The sequence below is a fragment of the Cricetulus griseus genome, chromosome 8, assembly GCF_003668045.3.
Source record: "Cricetulus griseus strain 17A/GY chromosome 8, alternate assembly CriGri-PICRH-1.0, whole genome shotgun sequence".
NCBI classification, from domain to species: Eukaryota; Metazoa; Chordata; class Mammalia; order Rodentia; family Cricetidae; genus Cricetulus; species Cricetulus griseus.
In genome coordinates this window covers 91,191,227-91,206,613 of record NC_048601.1, presented here as the reverse complement: position 1 = coordinate 91,206,613, position 15,387 = coordinate 91,191,227, and the positions used below count along the sequence as shown (strand labels likewise).

The 15,387-nt window shown below is 36.3% G+C and overlaps 1 protein-coding gene across 3 annotated transcripts in view; it reads left to right on the top strand.

Moving 5' to 3' along the window:
* Mpp6 (membrane palmitoylated protein 6) overlaps positions 1-15,387 on the top strand; it is a 94,206-nt gene that overhangs the window by 25,870 nt on the left and 52,949 nt on the right. The gene's annotated exons all lie outside the window — the stretch shown is intronic.

The following is a 15,387-nucleotide window of genomic DNA, read 5'->3' as shown; positions in this document are numbered from 1 at the left end:
ACAGTCAATGCAGAGTCGCAATTTTATTTTGAAGGCCATTTCCCCCAGGATTTTCCATTTGATATATTCAGACCACAGTTGATTATAGGGAAATAAAGCCATGAATAAAGGGGGGGGTGCCATCGTAAGTGATGGAAAACTATTCTTTCTCTTTGTCTGGTCAGGCATTTTTGTTTAAAACAGTTGGGAAAATAGGAAGTCTGTATATAAATTCTTTTTGGAGCTTGGCTTCATCAGTAGTCATTATTATGGACTAAATGTCTCTACAGCATTCTCTACAGCTCAGTTGTTGAATTCCTACCTACAATGTGATATTTCTAGGAAGTAAGGCCTAATGCCTTTATGAAGGTGGTTCAAAATAGCTCTCTCAACTTTACTGTCTACTGTGAAGAGAGCAACAAGAAGTCAGCAGTCTGCAGCTTCCAAAAATGCCTCCATGAAACCACATTAGTACCCTTATCATAATTCCACCCTCCATAACTATAGGAAACAACCAAAAGGATATGGTATAATAGTTCCATTTTATCAACAGTTGTATATTCTGTGATTTTAGTTACTTGTGAGCAATTTGCATCTGAAAATAATGGCATAGTTGAATGACAGATTATGGTATGTTTGTTGTTGTTGTTTTGTTTTTTTGAGACAGGGTTTCTCTGTGTAGCTTTGGAGCCTATCTTGGCACTCGCTCTGGAGACCAGGCTGGCCTTGAACTCACAGAGATCCACCTGCCTCTGCCTCCCTCCTCTGCTGGGATTAAAGGCGTGCGCCACCAATGCCCGGCTAGATTATGGTATTTTTATTAAGTTGTTGTAATTGTGTTATTAATCACTATCAATCTGTTATATTGTGTCTAATTCATAAACTTCATCATAGTTATGCATTTGTAGAATTTACAGAGCTCAGTACTATCTGGTTTTGAGCATATGCTAGGCATCTTGTAATGTAATAATGGAGAATTAGCCTACTGTGCCTTGTTACATCAGTTTAAGTTGGGAAAACAATCATTACAGTTGATTTTTTTAGTTATATAACATAGGGTAATATAATTAAAATGCAAATCTATTATCATTCTTCAACATTTCTTGCCATTCTTTTATGTTTTCCTTGATTTGCTAGAGGTCAAACCTAGGGCTTTGCACATACCAGGTAAGTTCTCTACTACATAGCTACATCCCCAACTATAGCTGTCAAAGTTGACTTCAAGCAAGAATGTAAGACAAGCAATTTGGAAGAAAGGAAACAATTTATGTTTAATAGGTTTTTTTTCTTTCATGTTCCACTTCACAATTTATTGGAAGGAAAATACCCATTAAGAGTGATTATCTAGTTAACTTTGACAGTTCTGGGAGACAATGAAAGAGAATGCTAAATCACTTTACTGTTAATCTGTGCTGTCCAGCATCTCTTCAACTTTATTGACTGCAAGTAGTTCTCAAATGGTCTCATTTCTCATTAGCCCACAAGTACTCTCCTCTATCACATGCTATTCTGAGCAAGTTTCTGCACTTTTGTAAACTTTGCAACAGCTTCCAAGTTCCACAGGATTTCTGATCCTTCATTCCCATGTCTGATTTGGCATAACAATGGAAATGAGAGATAGTTGGTGTCTCAGCTCCCTCAGGACTAATAACAAGCCACATGGCACAGTAGCAGGTCTTGGACTGAAACTGTGTTTTCTCATACTAGTTCTGTCTTGACTAGCCAAGTACATTGTCTCAAAAAAAATTTTTTTTGCACATGTTAAAATGAATGCTCAGATGTGTATTTTCTTGGCCTGTCACCTGCAAAATGTCTTTACTGTCCTTCTAACCTTCTGGACATTTTCCTCCTTCCCATCAAGGGAAAAAACTGAGATTGTTTTGTGGAGGAATCATACCAGGTTGCAGCTTTTAAGCTATGGTCCAGTTGTATACTGTGGTGCTATCTGGGAATGCTCCATTAAGTTGACCTCTATATACCTCTATACACTTAGACAGATAGAAAGTATAATATTACCTAGCTTATAGGGAGGGTTTTTTTTTTTTTTAAAGGCAAATGGGATAGATAATATAGGGAAAGAAATAACTCCATATGGAGCAGCTATATAAGTAGCTCAACTTCAGAGCAGTATTTAGGGAAACACCATAATGGGCAAGTGACCTAAACATGAAATTAAAACATGTTATTTGACACCACAGGGTAAGGCAAGCATGACTCAATCATGATGCAGTTAAAAGAATAGGAGATTTTAAAGGCTTCCACTGCTGGTGTCACTTTGATGGCTTTAATTAATAACTTACCACCCGTAAGTATGTGCTTATATTAGCAGTCTCTTCCTCATTCAATTGCTATAAACAGAAAAATTTTCTATTTTATCATTCTACAATTGTAAGAGAGTTGTAGAGCATTTAAGAAGAGTTAGAATAGTCTTTTGACCTGATAGTATTTAAAAGAATCCATATAGAAAAAAAAAAAAAAAGAATCCATATAGAACTCAAATTAGTAGTCTCAAACCAGGTTCCCTGGAGCTACATGTGGGAGCACTCTAGTGTGCATTACATGTACACATAGCTAAAAGAGGAAGGTAAGTAATTTTTATTTCCACAGTGTCCTGAAGTCTGTTTTCTTTTGGATATCTGAAAGGATTGTGATTAAGGTAAAATATTTTTTGTCATAAATTTTCTTATTTGCAAGATAAAAGGAATAATTGTTAATGACTTAAATTTTAACAATAAGGCTTAAAGGAGTTTTATAACTTAAGGACACCTACTAGAGTTATTTAAAGACATTATTTAATGTGACAAACTGGGATGGCTTATTAAGAAAGTAACTCATGATTAAAAGTACAATTTAATTCATATGGCATAGGATATGTTAAGGGATAAATAAAGAGATTAACTCCTGAGGGAAAAATCTGACCTTAGAAATGATGCCAAATAGAGTTCAGTGTTAGGTTATTTGGAGAGGGTTGTTTGTTTGTTTGTTTGTTTGATTGATTGATTAGCTTGGTTTGGTATTTTGTGTTTTAATTTGAGGCAGAGTCTTACAGCGGTCCTCCTGCTTCAGCTTCCTAGGATTGAGATAACAAGTATTAACTACCATGCCTGGGTTTGCTGCTGTCTTTTGTTTTCTTGTTTGTTTGTTTTCTTTTCCTTTGTTTTTTTTCTCTAATGAAGTCTCCTCTTTTGAATTAATATACAGCTCCTCATGTTATTGACTCTTCAAGTAGTGGTGCATAGGTTAGGCAAGTCCTTTGTTAAATTACTGTTTTGTTACACAGGTATACATAAATAGAGTAATTGTGTAAGCACTTTAAGGTATTACGAGGTAAAGCTGAGAGCCTTTTAACTGTACCTGCTTTCAGTCTCTGCTCCTTCCTCAGAAGTAGTTCTTACTGTGTTTTGTTTCCTTCATTTCTCTTTCTTTTTTTAAGCATACATGTCTGTATGTACACAGTGCTAGAGATGAAAGCATGGCACCGAGGGCTTCATTCGTAGCAAGCAAGTGCTCTACTTCTTAGCTATATTCCTAGTCCTCCTTTTCCTTTTTTATTTTAGGACAGAGTGTCAGTAGGTTGTGCACACTGCCCTGGACTTACATTGTAGTTCATACTGACCTTGCACTTGTGATCCCCATTTCAGATTCTTGAGTAGTTAGGACTGTGGGTTTTTATTATTAGGCCTGGCTCTATGCTTCATCTTCCATAAATGTAAATATACAATATATATAATATACTAGTAATATCTGACTATACAGAAAATGCATCTTGGATAAATTTTCATAGTATTACAGTAAGCCCATTCAATTCTTCATAAACTTTAGTCACATTTATTTTACCCTTCCAATATTGAGACCATTAGCATTGTTTTTAATGTTTTCCATGTTTTTAATAATGCTATAATGAATTCCTGATATGTTGCCTCCTGGAAAGAAATATCACCTATAACATGGTGATCTCTTTTACTTGGTAGAGAAATTGTTTCTCTGAAGGATCAATAAAATTAAAATTTTGAAACACTTTTCATTAGACATGGCACTTAGATTTTATTCTGGTAATCCTGGCATGAAGAAGTTAGTAGTCTCCCTTTGCAAACAGGGTGTGTGTGTGTGTGTGTGTGTGTGTGTGTGTGTGTGTGTGTGTGTGTGTGTGTGTGTGTGAAGATGGCCATTTAAAGATACTGGAAATTGGCCAAAAGCATTTTTAAAATTTGAGGAACATTTATTCTTGTAAAACAGATGGATTTTTATGTAAGAACAGTGTGAATTTGTGACCTTTTTACCTCAGGCTCTTAACCACCTAGGTGAGTTGCTGAGAATTGCTTTATCAGTCCTATGGTAGAATGTTTGTGTCCTTCCAAATTCTTAGGTTGAAATCCCAATCCTCTGTGTGATGGCATTGGTAGGTGGGTTCTTTGGAAGTTGATTGAATTTAGATTAGTCCACAAGAGTAGACATGGGCTTATGAGGAGATGAGTGAATGGACAGGACAGGCAGGGTATTGGTAAAGGAACAAGAACTAAGATAATCAACTCTGCCACCTGTAAGTTGGGGCAGCTTGATACAAGCTGGGATGGAGTTATAAGGAACCCCAAAACTTATGACTCCTCTGCTGAAAGTAGTGAATTTGCTGGGAAATAGGAAGAAAACATGCTGGTTTGTTAGCTCAAGGTTATAGATTCGGTTTTTGTGAACAGAGACTTAACTGATAAGCCCTTGAAAAGAGAGCTGAGAGGTATACTTTCTGCACTAGGAGACCCAAGAGAGTCTGGCAAAAAAATAAAAGCTGAGGGACTTGGATTTCCAAGCCCATGTACACACAGACAGGCTCAAGGTGTTTGAGCACAACCTTTGCCCAAGTCATTGGCTGATCATTAAGCTGCAAAGACCTCTGTACAGCCCCAAGGGAGCCAGGCTACACTGAACTGAGATGTCCTGCCCGTGTGTCATAGAAGGGAACAGATTTTGACAGGGTAAGACAGATTACTGGAAAAACAAACCAAACCCCACTTACAGCAATATATTAAGAGTGTGGTGCTTCAGCAAAACTGCATGATGAGTGCAAAACAAACAAAAAACTTACAATAATCTAAGTTATAAGCAGTAAAGCAGTCAATAGAAATTAACTAGGTATGATGTTAGGTCTAACACACGTATTAAATTGGCTGTTTTAATATATTGAGAGAATGTAAAGAAAGAGTCAGCAGAGAAGCTAGAAGAACCAAATGCAAAGTTTAAAGTGGAAAAGTTCTTTATCTGAAATGGCAGGTGCATTGGATAGGTTCAGTAGCAGATATGAGGAAACAGAATAAATCTGAAGATCAATAAAACAAATTTTAAGGCTAATGGAAAGAACTTCAGTGGGCCAGTGTGTAACTGGAGTGTTACACACTGGATGAAAATACCAGTGAGAGGGAAAGGGGGGGGGGCAGAAAAAGTATTTGAAGAATTGTAGCACTAAGCCATTAGAGGTTTCCCCAGTGTTTCAGTTAAGGAACTCACAGGGGGTTCCTGTAAGATAAAAGAAGCACAACAGACCCTGTCTTTTCCACAGTGAGCACCTATGAAACCAGGACAGACTCCATGGCACAGCTATTTGCAGACTCTGTAAAGTAAATTTGCAGATGGAGAAGATAACTGAAAAGTGGCACTAAGTCAGTGCTGACTTGAACTGTTTACCTTTGTGGGGAAGTGGGGTTGACATTCCTTCCTCTGAATTCAGAATAGCTGTTTACCTTTGTGGGGGCAGAAAGGGGTGTTGAGCTCTTGTCTTGTGAAGCAGAGAAGGAATGGTAGGATTTTAATATGGACTATCCCTCATAGGCTCTTGTGTTGAAGCTGTGGTCCCTATCTGGTGGCACTATTTTAGGAGGGTAGGGTATAGTTGGAAGAAATAGGTCACTGGTAAGTGTGTCTTCAGAGGATGTGCCTCATTTGTAATCCTTTGAGGGTTTCTGCATTCTTTCTGTTATGAGATGAATAGTCTTCTTCCCATGCTCCTGCTGCCTTGGTGATGAGCCTAACTTCAAGGCAAAGGAGTACTGGAACCTCTGAAACTGTAAGACCAAATAAGTAATTCTTTTCAGGGACTGTTTCTTCATTTATTTTAGTCACAGCTAAGTCTCTGAAGATAAATACAGGAAATTGGTATTAGAGTTCAAATTGTGTCATATATTTCTTATTCCTTTAGAAATGCTTTGTGGGAGATATTCAGAGTTTAAAGATCGTCTAGAATGCTATAATCTGAACATAGTGGGCAATTCTGGACAGAGCTCAGAAGCCAGAGTGCTGGTACAAACACAGATTGAAAAGGCTGCCCCATAAGGTTATGGTAACAAGGACTCAGCCAAGAATTGGGCTAGAACCCATTCATGTTACTTGCTGAAACAAATAATTTGTATTTATCCATGTTTTAAGATTTTGATTCAGACTGGATTTAAAAGTGATAGACTAATTAAAATTTGAGGAAACTTCAGAACAGTGTAGCAGTTTGTGACATTGTGATTTCTGGTTTCTTTTGTCCAGCTTATGGTGAGAATTGAAGCATTAGATGGATCTTATTAGATATATAGTGGGCCTTGAATCCTTATAATTGGTGGGGAACATTCATTGTTGAGTGCTGGAATAAATCAGAATTCATAGAGCAGTGGATGCTTATATACAGTGGGAAAAGAGATGGAAGTGGTCAGGGGCAGGGAGGATCATAAAGGGGTCCTTCTGAAAGAGATGAGTATTTTCACTATCCTGATGCTTATAGCATTGTGTGTGTGTATATATATATATATATATGTATATATATATCAAAGTATATACTATTTATATGTAGCTACACTTAAATTTTAGAGAACTTGAAAAAAATAAATGACTGCAAAAGCATATTGTAAGTTAGTATTATTTCTTGAAATGCCGATTTATAACCATATTGATAAAAAGTTGCTGATAGAGAAATTCCATGTCCAGATATTTAACCTGTAGACATACCCGTAAAACTACACAGCAATCATAGTAACAAAATAGTTGGAAGCAACTATTTAAATAGGTTAATTGGTGTATTAGATTATCTATACATAAAAGTATTAATTTCTTTACACATGCAAATTAAAATCTTAAGCAGCTCTGTAACAGTAACTTATAAGAGGCTGAAGAGATGGCCTAGTGGTTAAGAGCATTCATTGCTCTTCCAGGGGAATGAGTTCCCAGCATCTACGTGGTGGCTCACAACCATCATAACTCGACTCCAAGGATCTGATTCTACCTTCTGACCTCAGTGGACACCAGGCACTCACGTGGTGCATATACATAAGCTCAGGAAAATGTTCATACACATACAATAAATCTTTTAAAAAATGAAATATATTTGTTGCTACTTAAAAGACCTAGAGATGTGGTGATTAGGAAAGTATACAGTGATGCTATGCCTCAAGCATGTAAGATATATATGTATAGAAGCATATATGTGGTGGTAGATTTAGAGAGAAAGTACTGAAAAGGAGTATCAGTTCAGTTTCAAAAGCCCTATAAACAAGCTTTCCAGCACTTATTGCTGGCAAAATTGACTTGAACTGACATGAAGTTTTTTCATAACATTTTTCCACTTAATTGTGAATATTCTTAATTTTCCATAGTTAATTTAATGTCGTATTATGTTTTCTTATATAAAGAATAGTGATTGACCATATATATCTATGAGGAAAAGCGATTGCTGAGCTAAATAATACTGGTCAATCTGACTAAAATAGTTAAATGGTGAAAATTACAGATGGTGATATCTAGATATTTCTATACTCAATTGATCTGCAAGATTGTATTTATAGATAATAAAAATAATTGTATTCCAATAAAATTTAACAAGCTCCCTAAATGAACATAAATTTGTTAAATTGTTACAAAGGAAAAAAATTATTCTTGTGTCTTGAAGAGAAATTAAATCCTCAGTTCAAATTTTTCCATAAAGTCACTTAGTTGTCCTCACTTGTAGAAAATATAACCATTATATCCTAGTGTGTGTAGAAAATGCAACTGAATCTCAACATAAACTATTATTGTAAATAATAATAATAATTCTTTAATAATCTTAAAGAATTACGATTGCTGCACACAAGATTAATCAAAACCAAAATTTTAACATTTTTTTACAGTAGAGCAAAGCACTTAAACATTTTGTAAGAAGTCTGTGAAAAGATGTCAAGATCTTCACACACAAAACCACCAAGTTAGTGAAAAATTAACCATAACATGCTTAAAGGTTTTATAGAACCAGGAAACATGTTGACAGCCATGAGACTTATACTGTGGAGACTTTGTATGACTGCTTCATCTTTGTCTCTCTTTAGGCAAAAGTGTGAATTTTTCTTTAGAACAGAATATTTATAGAAGATAGCAGAAGGCTTGAAGATATTCAAAATGAATTTAAATTCTATCTTTACATTTTGGGCTCCTATTTTTTCGCATTTTAATGATTCAAAATGGGACATTTCATTGTTGTTGTTGTGCTGTTTATTGCAGATGGAGTGGTGGGCAGTGGTGTGTCTGACACAGTGTCACACTAGGTAGCAGAGGCTACCTAGTGTGGAATTCACTATGTAATCCAGGCTGACCTCAGAATTTTGATCTTAACTTAGCCTTCTAAGTGCTAGAATTACGGACATTCTGTGTCTGGCTAGAATTTGCTAATTTAAAAATTCCTTTTATGAAATCTGCTTCTTTCCGTTTGAGAGGACATCTTTCTGAAAGCATGGCGTACCTTGGAAATTGTTTCTAAGAACTGAGATTAAAGCTGGGGTGGTGGCATTTGTATGTGATCCCAGAATTTGTATGGAGACAGGAAAATCAGAAATTAAAGGTCAACCAAGACTTCATGAAACTATGTCTTTAAAAAAAAAAAAGTGTCAGAAAGTTATAGTAATCTCTGTTACAAGGTTATTGGTTTATGATGGAAGTATTGATAGGTCCATTAAAATCATGGCAGAATGCTCTCTGAATTAATCATCAGCAAAGGGGAACCCCACTGCTTTAATTTAAAAAAAAATGATTTTCTTTATAAAGTTGCAGAAACTTTATAAAAATAGGTTTTTTCTTTTAATTTTTTTTCCTGTGGTTTTGGGAACATACCTGTGTACATATTTAGAAGTCAAAGTTCACTCAGGAGTCATTCCTTAGGAACCATCCACTGCTTTCTGTGATGGAATCTTTCAGTGAACTGTGAATGATAATTTGTAAAATCAGCTGGGCCATTTGGCCAGCAAGCCACAAAGATCCTCCTGTCTCTGCCTTCCTGGCCCTGGTTTTACAAATACCATAAAGTATTGTTGGAGAGTTTGCATGTTTCATTTAGCACGGCAACCTTCTGGCACTCCCTATATCAAATAAAAGAAACTGGCTTGGGAAGGCTAAGTTGTGTATGTACCCAAGTTTTCCGGACTAGTCAAATGGCAGAGTAAAATCTCTTAGACATTCCAAAGTACTGTTCACTTAAATTCCTGCATGTCACACACACTTATCTTAAGTTGAATTTTTTATAAAAAATGGTTTCTCTGTTTTCTTCATGTAACTGTGTAGGAAGTTTTGAATGGGGGTGAGATACACAGTGCACATTTGAATTTCTACTTTTCTCCTTTGGCTCAATATAATTAAATGGGAATCCAGGGCATGGACCTTGATAGTATATTGTCATTTTATAAAATGTTGTTCTTCTTTTTGTTGATATTTTTGTGATCATAACTATCAAGCATTGAAACAGACCAGCCCTTCTTCCTGGGTTCGTGCTGGGACTCCAAGGGGAGAGGTCAGGGAATGGGAAAAATAAACAGTCAACAGCTGGGTTCAGGAGGGCTACAATGGCTGATGACCGCAGCCAGCAAGTTTATTAGTGTGATAGCTCCTTATATACCCTTAAATGATGAAGGAGAAGACAAATCTGTAAAGAGCATCAGACAGCAGAATTATGGAAGCTCCTCTAGTAGGCAAAGCATTTCATATTTGACCACAACTTTACAGGGAAAATATCAAGTTCAAGGCGCTGGCCTCAGGCCCCCTGGAGCTCTTGTGGCAGACCATTGCTAGCCTTGCCAAGCATGATCTTGCAGAGAACAAAAACATAGCACTCCTTATCACACACACAGGACCTTTGGCCCTACCTACCCCCCAACAATCATCAATATATTTTCAAAATCTGATCTTAAGGAGGCATACCTATCTAATTGGGTATTTTTGTTATGTCTTTTGGAATTGTATCTCATAAAAGGATTTTGCTGCTTTATTACAAGCACATGGAAATTACTTAAATGACTTTTGGATACTTCCTTAAAGTTTTTCCAAATATGTAGTGAGATTTTTTTTTTTAATTTGGCATTCATGGATTTTGTAAATTAGGCAGCAGGTAGCAGGTATATGATTATTCTGTGTTTAAAATATAAATAATTTTAACACCTTGATTTAATACCTAAGTTGTCATATTTTCATTTGGGAAATTCAGTTTCTTGAATCAAATGGATGTGAATTTTTTGTTCTTTTGCTTAAATTAATGACGAGTGCTATGGAACATGAACCAGGAGATACATTAACCATGGAGTTTATTAAAGGGGTGGGGGAAGAGTGAGAGAGAAAGCAAAGAAAGTAAGAGAAGATTGAGTGGGCAAGAGAGAACAAAGAGAAGATAACATAAGAGGGCGGAGTCTGTCTTTTAAAGGGGTCCTTTACACCTTCGTGCAGACTTGGTTCCCATGGAACCCTGGGCTGACCAGGGTACTGCCTGAGTGCATTCTGTCAGGTAACAGGGCCAGGCCAGCATAATGCCTGAACCTTTCAAATATAGCATCAAATGTAGTAACAAAAAGGTTTTAAATATTAAATTGTAATCTAGTCCTAACTGAATACTTAGAATAGTTCACTTGATTGCTTACAGTTCTAAAATTGAGTAAAACATTTTTTGTAAAGTTCTGTTGTGAAACTTTTAGAAAAGAACATAAGTACTTAAGTATCATTCATTTTATTAAAATTACTTTGCATGGTGTTTTAGAATGCTTAGAAGTATAACAGTAGAAAATATTATTGTAAAAACTATTCCACTTCAGTGATATAAACAGTTAAACACACCACTCTGTCATATCTTGTGAAATAATTCATGGGAGTAAATAGTTCAAAAACTATGGTTGTAAACATATATTGAAATGCCACATTTTTTTGTGACTTAAAATACATTATTGAGAACCTATAATGTACCAAACTGCATCCTAGTTCTTTGGGATTCAGGTAGGAGCAAGACAGGTCTGATTTCTGCACTTTTCAGAATTTGATGGGGGAAACTATGCTGTGAACAAAATCACATATAATTATATGTGTTTGTCAGAATTATAAAGTACTATGAATATATGTATACTAAGAGAAATCCTAATTGGAGCAGTCAGTGGGGTTGAAATTTTGCTTCTGAAAGATAAGCGTGAATTAGATGTGCAAAGGTGGTTGTCTGTAAGCAGTGGTAAACAGGAGAGGATTTTGTGTCAAGGCTAGGGAAGGATTGGGTGGTTAAAGCTACAAAGGTTGGAGTAGATTGAATCCAGCAATGTATTAAAAGGCTTAAAATTTACATTTTAATTACTTCCTTTTGGGTCATTGCCATGGTTTGGATGTGGAGTACCCCCCCCAAAGGTTCCCACCTCATGGTGCTATTGGCAGGTGGCAAAGCCTTTAAGATGTAGGGCCTCATGGGAGATTTTTATTGAGGCATGCCCTCAAAAGGAGTTCTGATACCTTAGTCTCTTTCTCTCTTATCCTGGCTATGAGGTAAACAGCTTTGCCCTGCAGTAGGCTTCTGCTATGGTATGCCATTACAGGCCCAAAGCTGTGGGGCAATTGGTCCTGTATGAAAACTTCAAAACTGTAAGCCAAATAACTGTTTTCTCTTTAAAGTTGCTTGACTCAGGTATTGTAACAGTAAAAGGAAGCTAACAGTTATAGATGGGCTGCAGTGATAGTCTGGACAAGCTACGATTATAGCTAAGACGCATTGCCTGGGAAAGAATGGGTAGATTCAAGAAATACTGTGACAGGAGGACCTGGCTCATCGTTACTTTGAGTTTCTACTTCTACCACTTTCAAGCTTTAATTTTTATGTTGGCCTAATGTTTCCACCCTTTCTTTTTCTTTTTCTTCTTCTTTTCTTTAAAAACAAAACAAAACCTCTTACTAATACTTTGCTGGCATTCTAGAAGGAATCTTGAAGGGAAGAGACATAGTAATAAAGTTGAATAATCTGCTATGTTCTGTCATCTTTTTGTGTACTGAATTTCATGTAGGTACTTAGTTTAAATATTTATCTGTTACTGAGACATTGATGCACACTTCCTAGTGTTTCGTGGTTGAAAGCTCAGGAACCCCATATATTTATGGTTTTAAAAGTGTACTAGCTAATTTTCTATTTCAGGTAAAATTTTTAACTAAAACTCCTATTGGAATATCTATTATGTTCCATTCTTTTCTTTCTTAAAGAATAATTTGAAATGAATTGGCATCTTTTTACTAGTGATTCTTATAGAAATTGTCAATATGTTTTAAATGACTTATATAGTATAATTTTATAATTTCCTCATATCTGAACATCTTATTTACCTTTAAATGGCTATTACTACCATCTAGGGAAAGTATTAATTTTTTCTGTTGCTCTGATATATAGCCACTCAGAAAATTCATAATGAAATAGCTATTTATTGGCATATTTTAATTGTAATGTAGCTGACTGATTTCTGTTTTCCCTTTTATTTACTCACCCTTTACATTTCTGATTTTCCACTTTGTGAAGTTCAATCTTTCATTTTTTTCTTTTAAAGAGTTTTTTTTTTCTTTTAACATCTATTGATTATTTTTGCCGTCCAGTTCTTCACCCTTTCCCCTTCCTTTCAGTCCCTTAGAAGCTTTTACTTATTTCACAGTGGTTTTCTGTTTCTCATATTTCCTGTCTCTCTCCCTTTACCTTCCCTCTTTTGGTAGGAATTAAACCCAGGCCCCAAATGCAGCTTGACAAGTATTCCCTACTCCTGAGGTGCACTGTAGCTCCTTTGCTGTTTTAAAGCTTTCCCCCAGCATTATTTTGTTGCTTTTCCCTTTCCTCCTTCCACTGCCCTGCTCTCTTCCCGCTGTCTCAGTGGCTCTTTGGAACTTAGTGCTTATGCTCGTTGAATTTGATGCCTCTTGTCCATGGAGGTGAATTTCCTAAATACTCCTTGATTTGTTCATATTTGAGATTGGAGGGCAAAATTAAGTACTGGCTTTTCTCTCACTCAGATAAAGCCTCATTTTGTACAACTGATTAAGAGGTCTCTCCTTCAGGGAATATGGGGGAGTGGAATGTCCAGATAACTTCTTATGAACTCTCAGACTTGCCTTTTTCCCCCGGAACCAAAGTAAATTAGGGGCACCTCCTTGGTTTAGTGACACCTGGCCTAATGCCTGGCCCAACTTCTCAAGGCTTCCCCATGGCAGAGTTTATTTCATACAGGAAGCACTTGCATACATTAGCATCCTCCTGTTAACTATGTCTGATTTATTTCATGCTTCTTCTCTCTTCTGTTTAGGGTTTCTTTGTTTTGTTTTAAAACATGAACATACTTTATTGGAACTTTGGGCACGAAAGGACTTTGATGATGAAGAAACAAAAAACACTCCTGTTTCTGTCCAAAACCATAAAATAACACGGGATACATCTGTAAGGAACAGTTGAGACTTTGTTGTCTGTAATATTGGAGAGAAAGAACAGAATCCCTCATTTAGTCAGTTGGGCCAGTCCACTCTTACCCTTTGTTAAATGTCCTCACGCTTCCTCTATCTGTTCAAGTGTCTTTAGCATAATGTAGGTGAAAAGAAATATGTATTAGGTTTTTATTAGAAATTCATTAAAGTAGCCAGGCATGGTGGCGCACGTCTTTAATCCCAGCACTCAGGAGGCAGAGGCAGGTGGATCTCTGTGAGTCCCAGGCCAGCCTGGTCTGTTGCATGAGTTCCAAGACAGCCAGGGAAGCCCTGTCTCATAATTTAAAGAAAAATAAATTATATCTAAATCTTACTTTAAAAAATTTCATCAAGTGAAAAGCTAAGTATTCAGAGGACAGAAACAAAAGTCAAGACCATCGTGGTCTGCATAGTGAGTTTCAGGCCAGTCAGGACTACATAGTGAGACCTTGACTCAGGAAGTAAAGAAATGAGGAAAAGGGAGAGGAAGAAGAAAACGCAGGGGAAGCAAAAATTAGTTAAGGATGATTGATAGTTTTATACTATCAAGATATAATTAATCTCAAAAATAAAAGAAATAACTAATAAAAATAAATAAAATCTGAGCTTCCAAATTGGGGGATTCCCTCCTTTAAAAAGAACCTGGGGGATTGATACTTTTATTTGTGTTCTAATTCTATTCCATATGGTCAAAAGCAGTAGCAACCTAGGAGGATCTTAAAAATAGTTGAGGATGTGTAGTATCCATTTTTCCACGTAGAGGTAGAGGGATCTCTGTGAGTTTGAGGCCAAACTGGTCTACATAGTGAGTTCTAGAACAGTCAGGGCCATGTAGAGACTATGTCTCAAAAAAAAAAAAAAAAAAAAAAAAAGAAAGAAAGAAAAGGAAAAAAAAGGAAGGAAGAATAAAAAAATAGCAAGGGAAAGACTTGAGTAGCAAGTCTCCCCAACAAAACAGAAACCTGTCTACAGACCTGATTAGGAGAAAGATTAACAAATCTGGAATAGGCCCTACTTGAGAGTGGGGAAGTGTAGGAGATGGGTGTGTCCTTGGTTTTTATTACTTTTTGGTCTTTGGGGATCCCCAGCCCAGCTCCCAGATAAATACATGGAAACTTACTCTTACTTAAGAATACCTGCCTTAGCTTGGCTTGTTTCTAGCCAGCTTTTCTTAAATTATAAGGTCTTCCTTTTGCCTCTGGGCTTTTACCTTTCTTTATTCATCTCTTGCTTTCTTTCTTACTCCAAGTCTGACTGTGTTGCTGGATGGCTGGTCCTATTTCTTTCCTCCCTCACTCTTCTCTTTGCCTACCAGCCCCACCTGTTTTTCTCTCTTACCTAGCTATTGACCATTCAGCTCTCTATTAGATAAGTCATGTGTTTTAGACAGGCTAAGTAACACAGTGCAGAGTTAAACAAATGCAACATTAGAGAATGCAATGTATCTTTGCATCATTAAACAAATAGTCCATATCACAAACTAATATAGTACAACTTAAACTAATACTCCCCAGCATGGGTAGACAGCATGAACAGGGAGTGCTGCATTTTATTATCAGCCTCCTGGCTTTTGATGTTTGTGTTTTGTTATAATGAAAATATTTGTGAATTTTAAATAACTGCAGTATTAGTTTATTTTTAAAGAAACATCAAAATGAACTAAAACTGATAACATTAAGAATGTGATAA